Consider the following 16,025-nt stretch of genomic DNA (forward strand, 5'->3'; position numbering starts at 1 on the left):
TTCGGCCAAACAACTAGAATTCCGCGCGATTCCCATATTTTTGTGTGTTATAGCCTACGCCTTCCGAGTGGTCCCGGGACCTCCGGAACCCTATCGCCTAAGATTTTTCCGGACTATCAAATAAGACCAAAGGAACCATAGTCACCGCCCTGCCAAGATCTTTCCACATTTTTTGCATGTTACTGAAAAAGACCTAGAATTTCGCCCGATTCCCATATTTTCGTGTGCTATACCCACGCATTCCGAGTGGTCCCAAGAGCCGCGGACCCCGATCGCCTAAAATTTTTCCGGGCAATAAAATACGACCTAAGGAACCATAGTATCCGCCCTGCCATGATCGTTCCTTATTTTTTGCGTTTTTCGGCCAAACAACTAGAATTACGCGCGATTCCCACATTTTTGTGTGTTATAGCCCACACCTTCCGAGTGGTCCCGGGACCTCCGGACCCCTATCGCCTAAAATTTTTCCGGACTATCAAATACGACCTAAGGAACCATAGTGACCGCCCAGCCATGATCATTCCTCATTTGTTGCATTTTTCGGCCAAAAAACTAGAATTTCGCCCGATTACAATATTTTTGTGTGCTATTGCCCACCTTTGCAAGTGGTTTCGGGACCCCCGGACCCCGATCGCCTAAAAATTTTCCTGGCCATCAAATACGACCTAAGGAACCATAGTAACCGCCCCGCCATCATCGTTTCTCATTTTTTGCATTTTTCGGCAAAAAAACTAGAATTACGCCCGATTCCCATATTTTCGTGTGCTATACCCGCGCTTTCCAAGTGGTCCGGGGAGCCGCGAACCCAGATCGCCTAAAATTTTTCCGGAATATCAAATACGACCTAAGGTACTATAGTCACTGCCCCACCATGATCGTTCCAAATGCTTTGCATTTTTCGGCCAAAAAACTAGAACTCCGCGCGATTTGCATATTTTAGTTTGCTATAGCTTACGCCTTCCGAGTGGTCCCGGGAGCCGTGGACCCCGATCGCCTAAAATTTTTCCGGGCCATCAATTAGGACCTAAGGAGCCATAGTCACTGCCTCGCCATGATCGTTCCTCATTTTTTGCATTTGTTGGCCAAAAAACTAGAATTCCGCCCGATTCCCATATTTTTGTGTGCTATCGCCCACGCCTTCCGAGTGGGTTAGGGCCCCCGGAGCCGGATCGCCTAAAAATTTTTCGGACTATTAAATACGACCTAAGGAACCATAGTCACCGCCATGCTTTGCGTTTTTCATGCAAAGCATTTGGAATGATCATGGCGGGGCGGTAACTATGGTTCCTTAGGTCGTATTTGATGGCCCGGAAAATTTTAGGCGATCGGGGTCCACGGCTCCCGGGACCACTCGGAAGGCGTAAGCTATAGCACACGAAAATATGGTAATCGGGCGAAATTCTAGGTCTTTTTCAGTAACATGCAAAAAATGTGGAAAGATCTTGGCAGGGCGGTGACTATGGTTCCTTTGGTCTTATTTGATAGTCCGGAAATATATTTGGCGATAGGGGTCCGTAGGTCCCGGGACCACTCGGAAGGCGTGGGCTATAACACACAAAAATATAGGAATCGCGCGGAATTCTAGTTGTTTGGCCGAAAAACGCAAAAATGAGGAACGATCATGGCGGGGTGGTTACTATGGTTCCTTAGATCGTATTTGATGGCCCAGAAAAATTTTAGGCGATCGGGGTTCGGGGTTCCCAGGACCCCTTGGAAGGCGTGGGCTTTCACGAAAATATTGAAATTGCTCGGAATTCTAGTTTTTTGGCTGAATAACACAAAAGACTAGGAACGATCATGGCGGGGCGGTGACTATGGTTCCTTAGGTCGTCTTTGATAGTCCGGAAAATTTTTAGGCGATCCGGCTCCGGGGGGCCCGACCCACTCGGAAGGCGTGGGCGATAGTACACAAAAAGATGGGAATCGGGCGGAATTCTAGTTTTTTGGATAAAAAATGCAAAAAATAAGGAACGATCATGGCAAGGTGGTGACTATGGTTCCTTAGGTCCTAATTGATGGCCAAAAAATTTTTAAGCGATCCGAGTTCGGCGGCCCGGCCCACTCGGAAGGCGCAAGCTATAGCACACAAAAATATGCAAATCGCGTGGAGTACTAGTTTTTTGGCCGAAGAATGCAAAGCATTTGGAATGATCATGGTGGGGCGGTGACTATGGTACCTTAGGTCGTATTTTATAGTCCGGAAAATTTATAGGCGATCGGGGTCCGCGGCTCCCGGACCACTTGGAAGGCGTGGGTATAGCACACGAAAATATGGGAATCAGGCGTAATTCTAGTTTTTTGGCCGAAAAATGCAAAAAATCAGAAACTATCATGGCTGGGCGGTGACTATGGTTCCTTAGGTCTTATTTGATAGTCCGGAAAAATTTTAGGCGATAGGGGTCCGTAGACCCAGGACCACTCGGAAGGCGTGGGCTATAACACAAAAAAATATGGGATCGCGCAAAATTCTAGTTGTTTGGCCGAAAAATGCAAAAAATGAGGAACGATCATGGCGGGGCGGATACTATGGTTCCTTAGGTCGTATTTGATAGTCCGGAAAAATTTTAGGCGATAGGGGTCAGGAGGTCCCGGGACCACTCGGAAGGCGTGGGCTATAACACACAAAAATATGGGAATCGCGCGGAATTCTAGTTGTTTGGCCGAAAAACGCAAAAAATGAGGAACGATCATGGCGGGGTGGTTACTATGGTTCCTTAGATCGTATTTGATGGCCCGGAAAATTTTTAGGCGATCGGGGTTCGGGGTTCCCGGGACCCCTTGGAAGGCGTGGGCTAAAGCACCCGAAAATATGGAAATCGCGCGGAATTCTAGTTTTTTGGCTGAATAACACAAAAGACAAGGAACGATCATGGCGGGGCGGTGACTATGGTTCCTTAGGTCGTAATTGATGGCCCGAAAAGTTTTTAGGCGATCGGGGTCCGCGGCTCCCCGGACCACTTGGAAGGCGTGGGTATAGCACACGAAAATATGGGAATCGGGCGTAATTCTAGTTTTTGGCCGAAAAATGCAAAAAATGAGAAACGATGATGGCGGGGTGGTTACTATAGTTCCTTAGGTCGTATTTGATGGCCCGGAAAATTTTAGGCGATCGGGGTCCACGGCTCCAGGGACCACTCGGAAGGCGTAAGCTATAGCACACGAAAATATGCAAATCGCGCGGAGTTCTAGTTTTTTGGCAAAAAAATACAAAGCATTTGGAACGATCATGGTTGGGCGGTGACTATGGTACCTTAGGTCGTATTTGATAGTCCGGAAAAATATTAGGCGATAGGGGTCCTGAGACCCGGGACCACTCGGAAGGCGTGGGCTATAACACACAAAAATATGGGAATCGCACGGAATTCTAGTTATTTGGCCGAAAAACGCAAAAAATGAGGAACGATCATGGCTGGGCGGTGACTATGGTTCCTTAGGTCTTATTTGATAGTCCGAAAAAATTTTAGGCGATAGGGGTCCGGAGACCCGGGACCACTCGGAAAGCGTGGGCTATAACACAAAAAAATATGGGATCGCGCGAAATTCTAGTTGTTTGGCCGAAAAACGCAAAAAATGAGGAACGATCATGGCGGGGTGGTTACTATGCTTCCTTATGTCATATTTGATGGCCCAGAAAATTTTTAGGCGATCGGGGTTCGGGGTTCCCGGGACCCTTGGAAGGCGTGGGCTAAAGCACACGAAAATATGGAAATCGCGCGGAATTCTAGTTTTTTGGCTGAAAAACGCAAAAGACTAGGAACGATCATGGCGGGGCAGTGACTATGGTTCCTTAGGTCGTATTTGATAGTCCAGAAAATTTTTAGGCGATCCGGCTCCGGGGGCCCGACCCACTCGGAAGGCGGGTGCGATAGCACACAAAAATATTGGAATCGGTCGGAATTCTAGTTTTTTGGCCAAAAAATCCAAAAACTGAGGAACGATCATGGCGAGGTGGTGACTATGGTTCCTTAGGTCCTAATTGATGGCCCGAACATTTTTTAGGCGATCCGAGTCCTGCGGGCCGGCCCACTCGGAAGGCGTGGGCGCACACAAAAATATGGGAATCGCACGAAATTCTAGTTATTTGGCCGAAAAATGCAAAAAATGAGGAACGATCATGGCTGGGCGGTGACTATGTTCCTTAGGTCTTATTTGATAGTCCGGAAAAATATTAGGCGATAGGGGTCCGGAGACCCGGGACCACTCGGAAGGCGTGGGCTATAACACAAAAAGAATATGGGATAGCGCGCACTTCTAGTTGTTTGGCCGAAAAACGCAAAAAATGAGGAACGATCATGGAGGGATGGTTACTATGCTTCCTTAGGTCATATTTGATGGTCCGGAAATTTTTTAGGCAATCGGGGTTCTGGGTTCCCGGGACCCCTTGGAAGGCGTGGGCTAAAGCACACGAAAATATGGAAATCGCGCGGAATTCTAGTTTTTTGGCCGAAAAACGCAAAAGAGTAGGAACGATCATGGCGGGGCAGTGACTATGGTTCCTTAGGTTGTATTTGATAGTCCGGAAAATTTTTTGGCAATTCGGCTCTGGGTGGCCCGACCCACTCGGAAGGCGTGGGCGATAGCACACAAAAATATGGGAATCGGGCGGAATTCTAGTTTTTTGGGCAAAAAATCCAAAAACTGAGGAACGATCATGGCGAGGTGGTGACTATGGTTCCTTAGGTCCTAATTGATGGCCCGAAAATTTTTAGGCGATCCGAGTCCGGCGGCCCGGCCAACTCGGAAGGCGTGGGCGCACACAAAAATATGGTAATCGAGCGGAATTCTAGTTTTTTGGCCGAAAAACGCAACAAATGAGGAATGATCAAGGCTGGGCGGTGACTATGGTTCCTTAGGTCGTATTTGATAGTCCGGAAAATTTTTAGGCGATAGGGGTCCGGAGTTCCCGGGTTCACTTGGAAGGCGTGGGCTATAGGACACGAAAATATGGGAATCGCGCGGAATTCTAGTTTTTTGGCCGAAAAACAGAAAACACTAGGAACGATCATGACTGGGCGGTAACTATGGTTCCTTAGGTCTTATTTGATAGTCCGGAAAAATTTTAGGAGATAGGGGTCCGGAGACCCGGGACCACTCGGAAGGCGTGGGCTATAACACACAAATATATGGGATGGCGCGAAATTCTAGTTGTTTGGCCGAAAAACGCAAAAAATGAGGAACGATCATGGCGGGGTGGTTACTATGGTTCCTTAGGTCATATTTGATGGCCCGGAAAATTTTTAGGCGATCGGGGTTCGGGGTTCCCGGGACCCCTTGGATGGCGTGGGCAAAAGCACACGAAAATATGGAAATCGCGCGGAATTCTAGTTTTTTGGCCGAAAAACGCAAAAGACTAGGAACGATCATGGTGGGGCAGTGACTATGGTTCCTTAGGTCATATTTGATAGTCCGGAAAATTTTTAGGCGATTCGGCTCCGGGGGCCCGACCCACTCGGAAGGCGTGGGCGATAGCACACAAAAATATGGGAATCGGGCGGAATTCTAGTTTTTTGGCCAAAAAATGCAAAAAATAAGGAACGATCATGGAGAGGCAGTGACTATGGTTCCTTAGGTCGTATTTGATGGCCCGGAAAATTTTAGGCGATCGGGGTCCACGGCTCCAGGGACCACTCGGAAGGCGTAAGCTATAGCACAAGAAAATATGCAAATCGCGCGGAGTTCTAGTTTTTTGGCCAAAAAATACAAAGCATTTGGAACGATCATGGTTGGGCGGTGACTATGGTACCTTAGGTAGTATTTGATAGTCCGGAATAATTTTAGGCGATCGGGGTCCGCGGCTCCACGGACCACTTGGAAGGCGTGGGTATAGCACACGAAAATATGGGAATCGGGCAAAATTCTAGTTTTTTGGCCGAAAAATGCAAACAATGAGAAACGATCATGGCTGGGCGGTGACTATGGTTCCTTAGGTCTTATTTGATAGTCCGGAAAAATTTTAGGCGATAGGGGTCCGGAGACCCGGGACCACTCGGAAGGCGTGGGCTATAACACACAAATATATGGGATGGCGCGAAATTCTAGTTGTTTAGCCGAAAAATGCAAAAAATGAGGAACGGTCATGGCGGGGTGGTTACTATGGTTCACCATCAAATACGGCCTAAGGAACCATTGTCACCGCCCTGCCATGACCTTTCCTGATGTTTTGCATTTTACGGCCAAAAAACTAGAATTCCGCTAGATTCCAATATTTTTGTGGGCTATAGCCCACCCCTTCCGAGTGGGCCGGGCCCCCCGGAGCCGGATCGCCTAAATTTTTTCGGACCATCATATACGACCTAAGGAACCATAGTCACCACCCCTCCATGACCTTTCCTCATTTTTTTCATTTTACGGCCAAAAAACTAAAATTCCGCCCGATTCCCATATTTTCGTGTGCTATTTAGCCTGCGCCTTCCAAGTGGTCCCAGGACCCCCGGTCTCCGATCGCTTAAAATTTTTCTAGGGCATCAAATTAGACATAAGGAACCATAGTCACCGCCCCGCCATGATTGTTCCTCATTTTTTTTGCATTTTAAGGCCAAAAATCTAGAATTCCGCCTGATTCCCATATTTTCGTGTGCAATAGCCCACGCCTTCCCAGGGGATTGGCCCCCGGAACCGGATTGCCTAAAATTTTTCTGTTCCATCAAATTCGACCTAAGGAACCATAGTCACCGCCCCGCCATGACCTTTTCTCATTTTTTCATTTTACGGCCAAAAAACTAAAATTCCGCCCGATTCCCATATTTTCATGTGCTATAGCCTGCACCTTCCAACTGGTTCCAGGACCCCCGGACCCCGATCGCTCCAAAAAATACCTAAGGAACCATAGTCACCGCCTCGCCATAATCTTTCCTCGCGATTCCTATATTTGCGTGTGCCTCACGCCTTCCGAGTGGGCCTGGACCCCCGGACTCGGATCGCCTAAAAATTTTCCGAGACTTTAAATACGACCTAAGGAATCATATTCACCGCACGTCCATGACATTTCTTTATTTTTTGCATTTTACGGCCAAAAAACTAGAATTCCGCCCGATTCCCATATTTTCGTGTGCAATAGCCCACGCCTTCCCAGTGGATTGGCCTCCCGGACCCCGATCGCCTAAAATTTTTCCGGGCCATCAAATACAACCTAAGGAATCATAGTCATAGCCCCGCCATGAGCGTTCCTCATTTTTTTCATTTTACGGCCAAAACACTAAAATTCCGCTCGATTCCCATATTTTCGTGTGCTATAGCCCACGCCTTCCAAGTGGTCCCGGGACCCCCAGACCCCGATCTCCTAAAAATATTTCGGGCCATGAAATATGACCTAAGGAACCATAGTCACCGACCCGCCATGATTGTTCCTCATTTTTTGCATTTTACGGCCAAAAAACTAGAATTCCGCCCGAATCCCATATTTTCGTGTGCAATAGCCTACGCCTTCCCAGTGGATTGGCCCCCCGGAACCGGATCGCTTAAATTTTTTTCGTTCCATCAAATACGGCCTAAGGAACCATAGTCACCGCCCCGCCATGACCTTTCCTCATTTTTTTCATTTTGCGGCCAAAAAACTAAAATTCCGCCCGATTCACATATTTTCGTGTGCAATAGCCCGCGCCTTCCAAGTGGTCCCAGGACCCCCGGTCCACGATCGCTTAAAATATTTCTAGGGCATCAAATAAGACATAAGGAACCATAGTCACCGCCCCGCCATGATTGTTCCTCATTTTTTGCATTTTAAGGCCAAAAACCTAGAATTCCGCCTGATTCCCATATTTTCGTGTGCAATAGCCCACGCCTTCCCAGGGGATTGGCCCCCTGGAACCGGATCGCCTAAAAATTTTTCGGGCCAACAAATACAACCTAAGGAACCATAGTCACAGCCCCGCCAAGAGCGTTCCTCATTTTATTCATTTTACGGCCAAAACACTAAAATTCCGCTCGATTCCCATATTTTCGTGTGCTATAGCCCACGCCTTCCAACTGGTCCCGGGACCCCGATCTCCTAAAAAATTTTCGGGCCATGAAATATGACCTAAGGAACCATAGTCACCGACCCGCCATGATTGTTCCTCATTTTTTGCATTTTACGGCCAAAAAACTAGAATTCCGCCCGATTCCCATATTTTCGTGTGCAATAGCCCACGCCTTTCCAGTGGATTGGCCCCCCGGAACCGGATCGCCTAAATTTTTTTCGTTCCATCAAATACGGCCTAAGGAACCATAGTCACCGCCCTGCCATGACCTTTCTTGATGTTTTGCATTTTACGGCCAAAAAACTAAAATTCCGCCTGATTCCCATATTTTCGTGTGCAATAGCCCCGCGCCTTCCAAGTGGTCCCAGGACCCCCGGTCCCCGATCGCTTAAAATTTTTCTAGGCCATCAAATAAGACATAAGTAACCATAGTCACCGCCCCGCTATGATAGTTCCTCTTGTTTTGCATTTTACGGCAAAAAACTAGAATTCCGCCCGATTCTCATATTTTCTTGTGTTATAGCCCACGCCTTCCAAATGGTCCAGGGACCCCTGGACGCCGGTCGCCTAAACATTTTCCCAGGCCATCAAATACGACCTAAGGAACCATATTCACCGAACCTCCATAACATTTCTTCATTTTTTGCATTTTACGGCAGAAAAACTAGATTTCCGCCCGATTCCCATTTTTTCATGTGTTATAGCCCACGCCTTCCAAGTGGTCCCGGGATCCTCGAACCTCGGTCGCCTAAAAATTTTCCTGGCCATCAAATAATACCTAAGGAACCATAGTCACCACCCCGCCATGATCGTTTCACAATTTTTGCGTTTTTCAGCCAAAAAACTAGAATTCCGCCTAATTCTCATATTTTCATGTGATATATAGCCCACGCCTTCCAAGTGGTCCCAGGACTGCCGGACCCCGATCGCCTAAAGTTTTTTCGGGCAATCAAATACGACCTAAGGAACCATAGTCACTGCCTCGCCATAATCGTTCCTCGTGATTCCTATATTTTTGTGTGCGCCCATGCCTTCCGAGTGGGCCGGGACCCCTGGACTCAGATTGTCTAAAATTTTTCCGGGCCATTAAATACGACCTAAGGAACCATATTCACCGTCCCGCCATGATCGTTCCTCATGTTTTGCGTTTTTCGGCAAAAAAAGTAGGATTCTGCTTGATTTCCATATTTTCCTGTGCTATAGCCCACGCCTTCCAAGTGATCCAGGGACCCCCGGACGCCGATCGCCTAAAAGTTTTTCCAGGCCATCAAATACGACCTAAGGAAACATATTCACCGAACCTCCATGACATTTCTTTATTTTTTGCATTTTACGGCAGAAAAACTAGAATTCCGCCTGATTCCCATATTTTCGTGTACTATTCCCATGCCTTCCAAGTGCTCCCCGGACCCCGATCGCCTAAAAATTTTCCGGGCTATCAAATACGACCTAATGAACCATAGTCACCGCCCGCCAAGATCGTTTCTCATTTTTTGCATTTTACGGCCAAAACACTAAAATTCTGCTCGATTCCCATATTTTAGTGTGCTATAGCCCACGCCTTCCAAGTGGTCCCGGGACCCCCGCTTCGCCGCACCCCGATCTCCTAAAATTTTTTCGGGCCAATAAATACGACCTAAGGAACCATAGTCACCGCCCCGCCATGATTGTTCATCATTTTTTGCATTTTAAGGCAAAAAACCTAGAATTCCGCCTGATTCCCATATTTTCGTGTGCAATAGCCCACGCCTTCCCAGGGGATTGGCCCCCTGGAACCGGATGGCCTAAAATTTTTCTGTTCCATCAAATTCGACCTAAGGAACCATAGTCACTGCCCCGCCATGACCTTTCCTCATTTTTTCATTTTACGGCCAAAAAACTAAAATTCCGCTCGATTCCCATATTTTCATGTGCCATAGCCTGCGCCTTCCAACTGGTCCCAGGACCCCCGCACCCTGATCGCTTAAAAATTTTCTACGCCATCAAATAATACCTAAGGAACCATAGTTACCGCCTCGCCATAATCGTTCCTCGCGATTCCTATATTTTTGTGTGCGCCCATGCCTTCCGAGTGGGCTGGGACCCCCGGACTCGGATTGCCTAAAATTTTTCCGAGACTTTAAATACGACCTAAGGAATCATTTTCACCGCACCTCCATGACATTTCTTTATTTTTTGCATTTTACGGCAGAAAAACTAGAATTCCGCCCGATTCTCATATTTTCGTGTGTTATATCCCACGCCTTCCAAGTGGTCCCGGGATCCTCGGACCCCGATAGCCTAAATTTTTTCCGGACCATAAAATACGACCTAAGGAACCATAGTCACCATCACGCCATGATCATTCCTCATTTTTTTCATTTTTTAACCAAAAAACTAGAATTCAGCTGATTCTCAGGTTTTCGTGTGATATAGCCCACGCCTTCCGAGTGGTCCCGGGACCGCCGGACCCCGATTGCCTAAGGCTTTTCTGGGCAATCAAATATGACCTAAGGAACCATAGTCACCGCCTTGCCATAATCGTTCCTCGCGATTCCTATATTTTTGTGTGCGCCCACGCCTTCCGAGTGGGCCGGGACCCCCGGACTCGGATCGCCTAAAGTTTTTTTGGGTGATTAAATACGACCTAAGGAACCATATTCACCGTCCTGCCGTGAGTTTTCCTCATGTTTTGCGTTATTTGTGCCAAAACACTAGAATTCCACCCCGATTCCCATATTTTCGTGTGCTATATAGCCCACGCCTTCCAAGCGGTACCAGGACCCCGTACCCCGATCTCTTAAAATTTTTCCCGGCCATCAAATTTGACCTAAGGAACCATAGTCACCGACCCGCCATGATCGTTCCTCATATTTTGCATTTTTCGGCCAAAAAATAGACTATCGCCTCATTCCCATATTTTCATGTGCAATAGCCCACGCCTTCCAAGTGGGTAGGGGCCCCCAGGGACGGATCGCCTAAAATATTTTCGGCCCATCAAATACGACCTAAGGAACCATAGTCACCGCCCCGCCATGACCTTTCCTCATTTTTTACAATTTACGGCCAAAAAACTAGAATTCCGCCCGATTCCCATATTTTCGTGTGTAATAGCCCACGCCTTCCCAATGGATTGGCCCCCCGGACCCCGATCGCCTAAAATTTTTCCGGGCTATCAAATACAACCTAAGGAACCATAGTCACAGCCCCTCCAAGAGTGTTCCTCATTTTTTGCATTTTACGGCCAAAACACTAAAAATTCTCTCGATTCCCATATTTTCGTGTGCTATAGCCCACGCCTTCCAAGTGGTCCCGGGACACCCGGACCCCGATCTCCTAAATAATTTTCGGGCCATGAAATATGACCTAAGGAACAATAGTCACTGACCCTCCATGATTGTTCCTCATTTTTTGCATTTTACGGCCAAAAAACTAGAATTCCGCCCGATTCCCATATTTTCGTGTGCAATAGCCCACGCCTTCCCAGTGGATTGGCCCCCCGGAACCGGATCGCCTAAATTTTTTTCGTTCCATCAAATACGGCCTAAGTAACCATAGTCACCGCCCTGCCATGACCTTTCTTGATGTTTTGCATTTTACGGCCAAAAAACTAGAATTCCGCTAGATTCCAATATTTTCGTGGGCTATAGCCCACCCCTTCCGAGTAGGCCAGGCCCCCCAGAGCCGGATCGCCTAAATTTTTCCGGACCATCATATACGACCTAAGGAACCATAGTCACCACCTCGCCATGACCTTTCCTCATTTTTTTTATTTTACGGCCAAAAAACTAAAATTCCGCCCGATTCCCATATTTTCGTGTGCAATAGCCCGCGCCTTCCAAGTGGTCCCAGGACCCCGGTCCCCGATCGCTTAAAATTTTTATAGGCCATCAAATAAGACATAAGGAACAATAGTCGCCGCCCCGCTATGATAGTTCCTCTTGTTTTGCAATTTAGGGCCAAAAAACTAGAATTTCGCCCGATTCTCATATTTTCTTGTGCTATAGCCCACGCCTTCCAAGTGGTCCAGGGACCACTGGACGCTGGTCGCCTAAAATTTTTTCCAGGCCATCAAATACGACCTAAGGAACCATATTCACCGCACCTCCATAACATTTCTTCATTTTTTGCATTTTAAGGCAGAAAAACTAGAATTCCGCCCGATTCCCATATTTTTGTGTGTTATAGCCCACGCCTTCCAAGTGGTCCCGGGATCCTCGGACCCCGATCGCCTAAAATTCTTCCGGGCCATAAAATACGACCTAAGGAACCATATTCACCGCACCTCCATGACATTTGTTTATTTTTTGCATTTTACGGATGAAAAACTAGAATTCCGCCCGATTCCCATTTTTTCGTGTGTTATAGCCCACGCCTTCCAAGTGGTCCCGGGATCCTCGGACCTCGATCGCCTAAAATTTTTCTAGGCCATCAAATAATACCTAAGGATCTATAGTCACCGCCTCGCCATAATCGTTCCTTGTGGTTCCTATATTTTTGTGTGCGCCCACGCCTTCCGAGTGGGCCGGGACCCCCGGACTCAGATCGCCTAAAATATTTCCGGGCCATTAAATACGACCTAAGTAACCATATTCACCGTCCCGCCATGATCGTTCCTCATGTTTTGCATTTTTTGGCCTAAAAACTAGAATTCTGCCTGATTCCCATATTTTCTTGTGCTATAGCCCACGCCTTCCAAGTAGTCCAAGGACCCCCAGACGCCGATCGCCTAAAAATTTTTCCAGGCCATCAAATACGACCTAAGGAAACATATTCACCGAATCTCCTTGATATTTCTTTATTTTTTGCATTTTAAGGCAGAAAAACTAGAATTTCGCCCGATTCCCATATTTTCATGTACTATTCCCACGCCTTCCAAGTGCTCCCCGGACCCCGATCGCCTAAAAAATTTTCGGGCCATCAAATACCACCTAAGGAACCATAGTCACCGCCCCGCCAAGATCGCTCCTCATTTTTTGCATTTTACGGCCAAAACACTAAAATTTCGCTCGATTCCCATATTTTAGTATGCTATAGCCCACTCCTTCCAAGTGGTCTCGGGACCCCCGCACCCCGATCTCCTAAAATTTTTCCGGGCCATTAAATACGACCTAAGGAACCATAGTCACTGCCCTGCCATGATATTTCCTCATTTTTTTCATTTTAAGGCCAAAAAACTAGAATTCTGCCTCATTCTCATATTTTCATGTGCAATAGCCCACGCCTTCCCAGTGGATTGGCCCCCCGGAACCGGATCGCCTAAAATTTTTTCGTTCCATCAAATTCGACCTATGGAACCATAGTCACCGCCCCGCCATGACCTTTCCTCATGTTTTGCATTTTACGGCCAAAAAACTAGAATTCCGCTAGATTCCAATATTTTCGTGGGCTCTAGCCCACCCCTTCCGAGTAGGCCGGGCCCCCCGGAGCCGGATCGCCTAAATTTTTCCGGACCATCATATACGACCTAAGGAACCATAGTCACCACCCCTCCATGACCTTTCCTCATTTGTTTCATTTTACGGCCAAAAAACTAAAATTCCGCCTGATTCCCATATTTTCGTGTGCAATAGCCCGCCTTCCAAGTGGTCCCAGGACCCCCGGTCCCCGATCGCTTAAAATTTTTCTAGGCCATCAAATAAGACATAAGGAACCATATTCACCGCCCCGCTATGATAGTTCCTCTTGTTTTGCATTTTACGGCCAAAAAACTAGAATTCCGCCCGATTCTCATATTTTCTTGTGCTATAGCCCACGCCTTCCAAGTGGTCCAGGGACCCCTGGACGCCGGTCGCCTAAAATTTTTTCCAGGCCATCAAATACGACCTAAGGAACCCTATTCACTACATCTCAATAACATTTCTTCATTTTTTGCATTTTACGGTAGAAAAACTAGAATTCCTCCCGTTTTCCATTTTTTTGTGTGTTATAGCCCACGCCTTCAAAGTGGTCCCAGGATCCTCGGACCTCGATCGCCTAAAATTTTTCTAGGCCATCAAATAATACCTAAGGAACCATAGTCACCGCCTCGCCATAATCGTTCCTCGTGATTCCTATATTTTTGTGTGCGCCCATGCCTTCCGAGTGGGCCGGGCCCCCCGGACTCAGATCGCCTAAAATTTTTTCGGGCCATTAAATTCGACCGAAGGAACCATATTCACCGTCCCGCCATGATCGTTCCTCATGTTTTGCATTTTTTGGCCAAAAAACTAGAATTCTGCCTGATTCCCATATTTTATAGTGCTATAGCCCACGCCTTCCAAGTGGTCCAAGGACCCCCGGACGCCGATCGCCCAAAATTTTTTCCAGGCCATCAAATACGACCTAAGGAAACATATTCACCGAACCTCCATGACATTTCTTTATTTTTTGCATTTTACGGCAGAAAAACTAGAATTTCGCCCGATTCCCATATTTTCGTGTACTATTCCCACGCCTTCCAAGTTCTCCCCGGACCCCGATCGCCTAAAAAAATTTCAGGCCATCAAATACCACCTAAGGAACCATAGTCACCGCCCCGCCAAGATCGTTCCTCATTTTTTGCATTTTACGGCCAAAACACTAAAATTCCGCTCGATTCCCATATTTTAGTGTGCTATAGCCCACGCCTTCCAAGTGGTCCCGGGACCCCCGCACCCCAATCTCCTAAAAATTTTCCGGGCCATTAAATACGACCTAAGGAACCATAGTCACCGCCCCGCCATGATTGTTCCTCATGTTTTGCATTTTAAGGCCAAAAAACTAGAATTCCGCCTCATTCCCATATTTTCGTGTGCAATAGCCCACGCCTTCCCAGTGGATTGGCCCCCCGGAACCGGATTGCCTAAAAATTTTCCGTTCCATCAAATTCGACCTATGGAACCATAGTCACCGCCCCGCCATGACCTTTCCTCATGTTTTGCATTTTACGGCCAAAAAACTAGAATTCCGCTAGATTCCAATATTTTCGTGGGCTGTAGCCCACCCCTTCCGAGTAGGCCGGGCCCCCCGGAGCCGGATCGCCTAAATTTTCCCGGACCATCATATACGACCTAAGGAACCATAGTCACCACCCCTCCATGACCTTTCCTCATTTTTTTCATTTTACGTCCAAAAAACTAAAATTCCGCCCGATTCCCATATTTTCGTGTGCAAGTGGTCCTAGGACCCCCGGTCCCCGATCGCTTAAAATTTTTATAGGCCATCAAATAAGACATAAGGAACCATAGTCACTGCCCCACTATGATAGTTCCTCTTGTTTTGCATTTTACGGCCAAAAAACTAGAATTCCGCCCGATTCTCATATATTCTTGTGCTATAGCCCACGCCTTCCAAGTGGTCCAGGGACCCCTGGACGCCGGTCGCCTAAAAGTTTTTCCAGGCCATCAAATATGACCTAAGGAACCATATTCACCGCACCTCCATAACATTTCTTCATTTTTTGCATTTTACGGCAAAAAAACTAGAATTCCGCCCGATTCCCATATTTTTGTGTGTTATAGCCCACGCCTTCCAAGTGGTCCCGGGATCCTCGGACCCCGATCGCCTAAAATTTTTCCGGGCCATAAAATACGACCTAAGGAACCATATTCACCGCACTTCCATGACATTTGTTTATTTTTTTCATTTTACGGAAGAAAAACTAGAATTCCGCCCGATTCCCATTTTTTCGTGTGTTATAGCCCACGCCTTCCAAGTGGTCCCGGGATCCTCGGACCTCGATCGCCTAAAATTTTTCTAGGCCATCAAATAATACCTAAGGAACCATAGTTACCACCCCGCCATGATCGTTCATCATTTTTTGCGTTTTCACCCAAAAAACTAGAATTCCGCCTAATTCTCATATTTTCATGTTCTATATAGCCCACGCCTTCCAAGTGGTCCCAGGACCGGCGGACCCCGTTCGCCTAAAGTTTTTTCGGGCAATCAAATACGACCTAAGGAACCATAGTCACTGCCACGCCATAATCGTTCCTCGTGATTCCTATATTTTTGTGTGAGCCCACGCCTTACGAGTGGGCTGAGACCCCCGGACTCAGATCGCCTAAAATTTTTCCAGGCCATGAAATACGACCTAAGGAACCATATTCACCATCCCGCCATGATCGT

Source organism: Nicotiana tomentosiformis, chromosome 1 (genome assembly GCF_000390325.3).
Source record: "Nicotiana tomentosiformis chromosome 1, ASM39032v3, whole genome shotgun sequence".
Classification (NCBI taxonomy): Eukaryota; Viridiplantae; Streptophyta; class Magnoliopsida; order Solanales; family Solanaceae; genus Nicotiana; species Nicotiana tomentosiformis.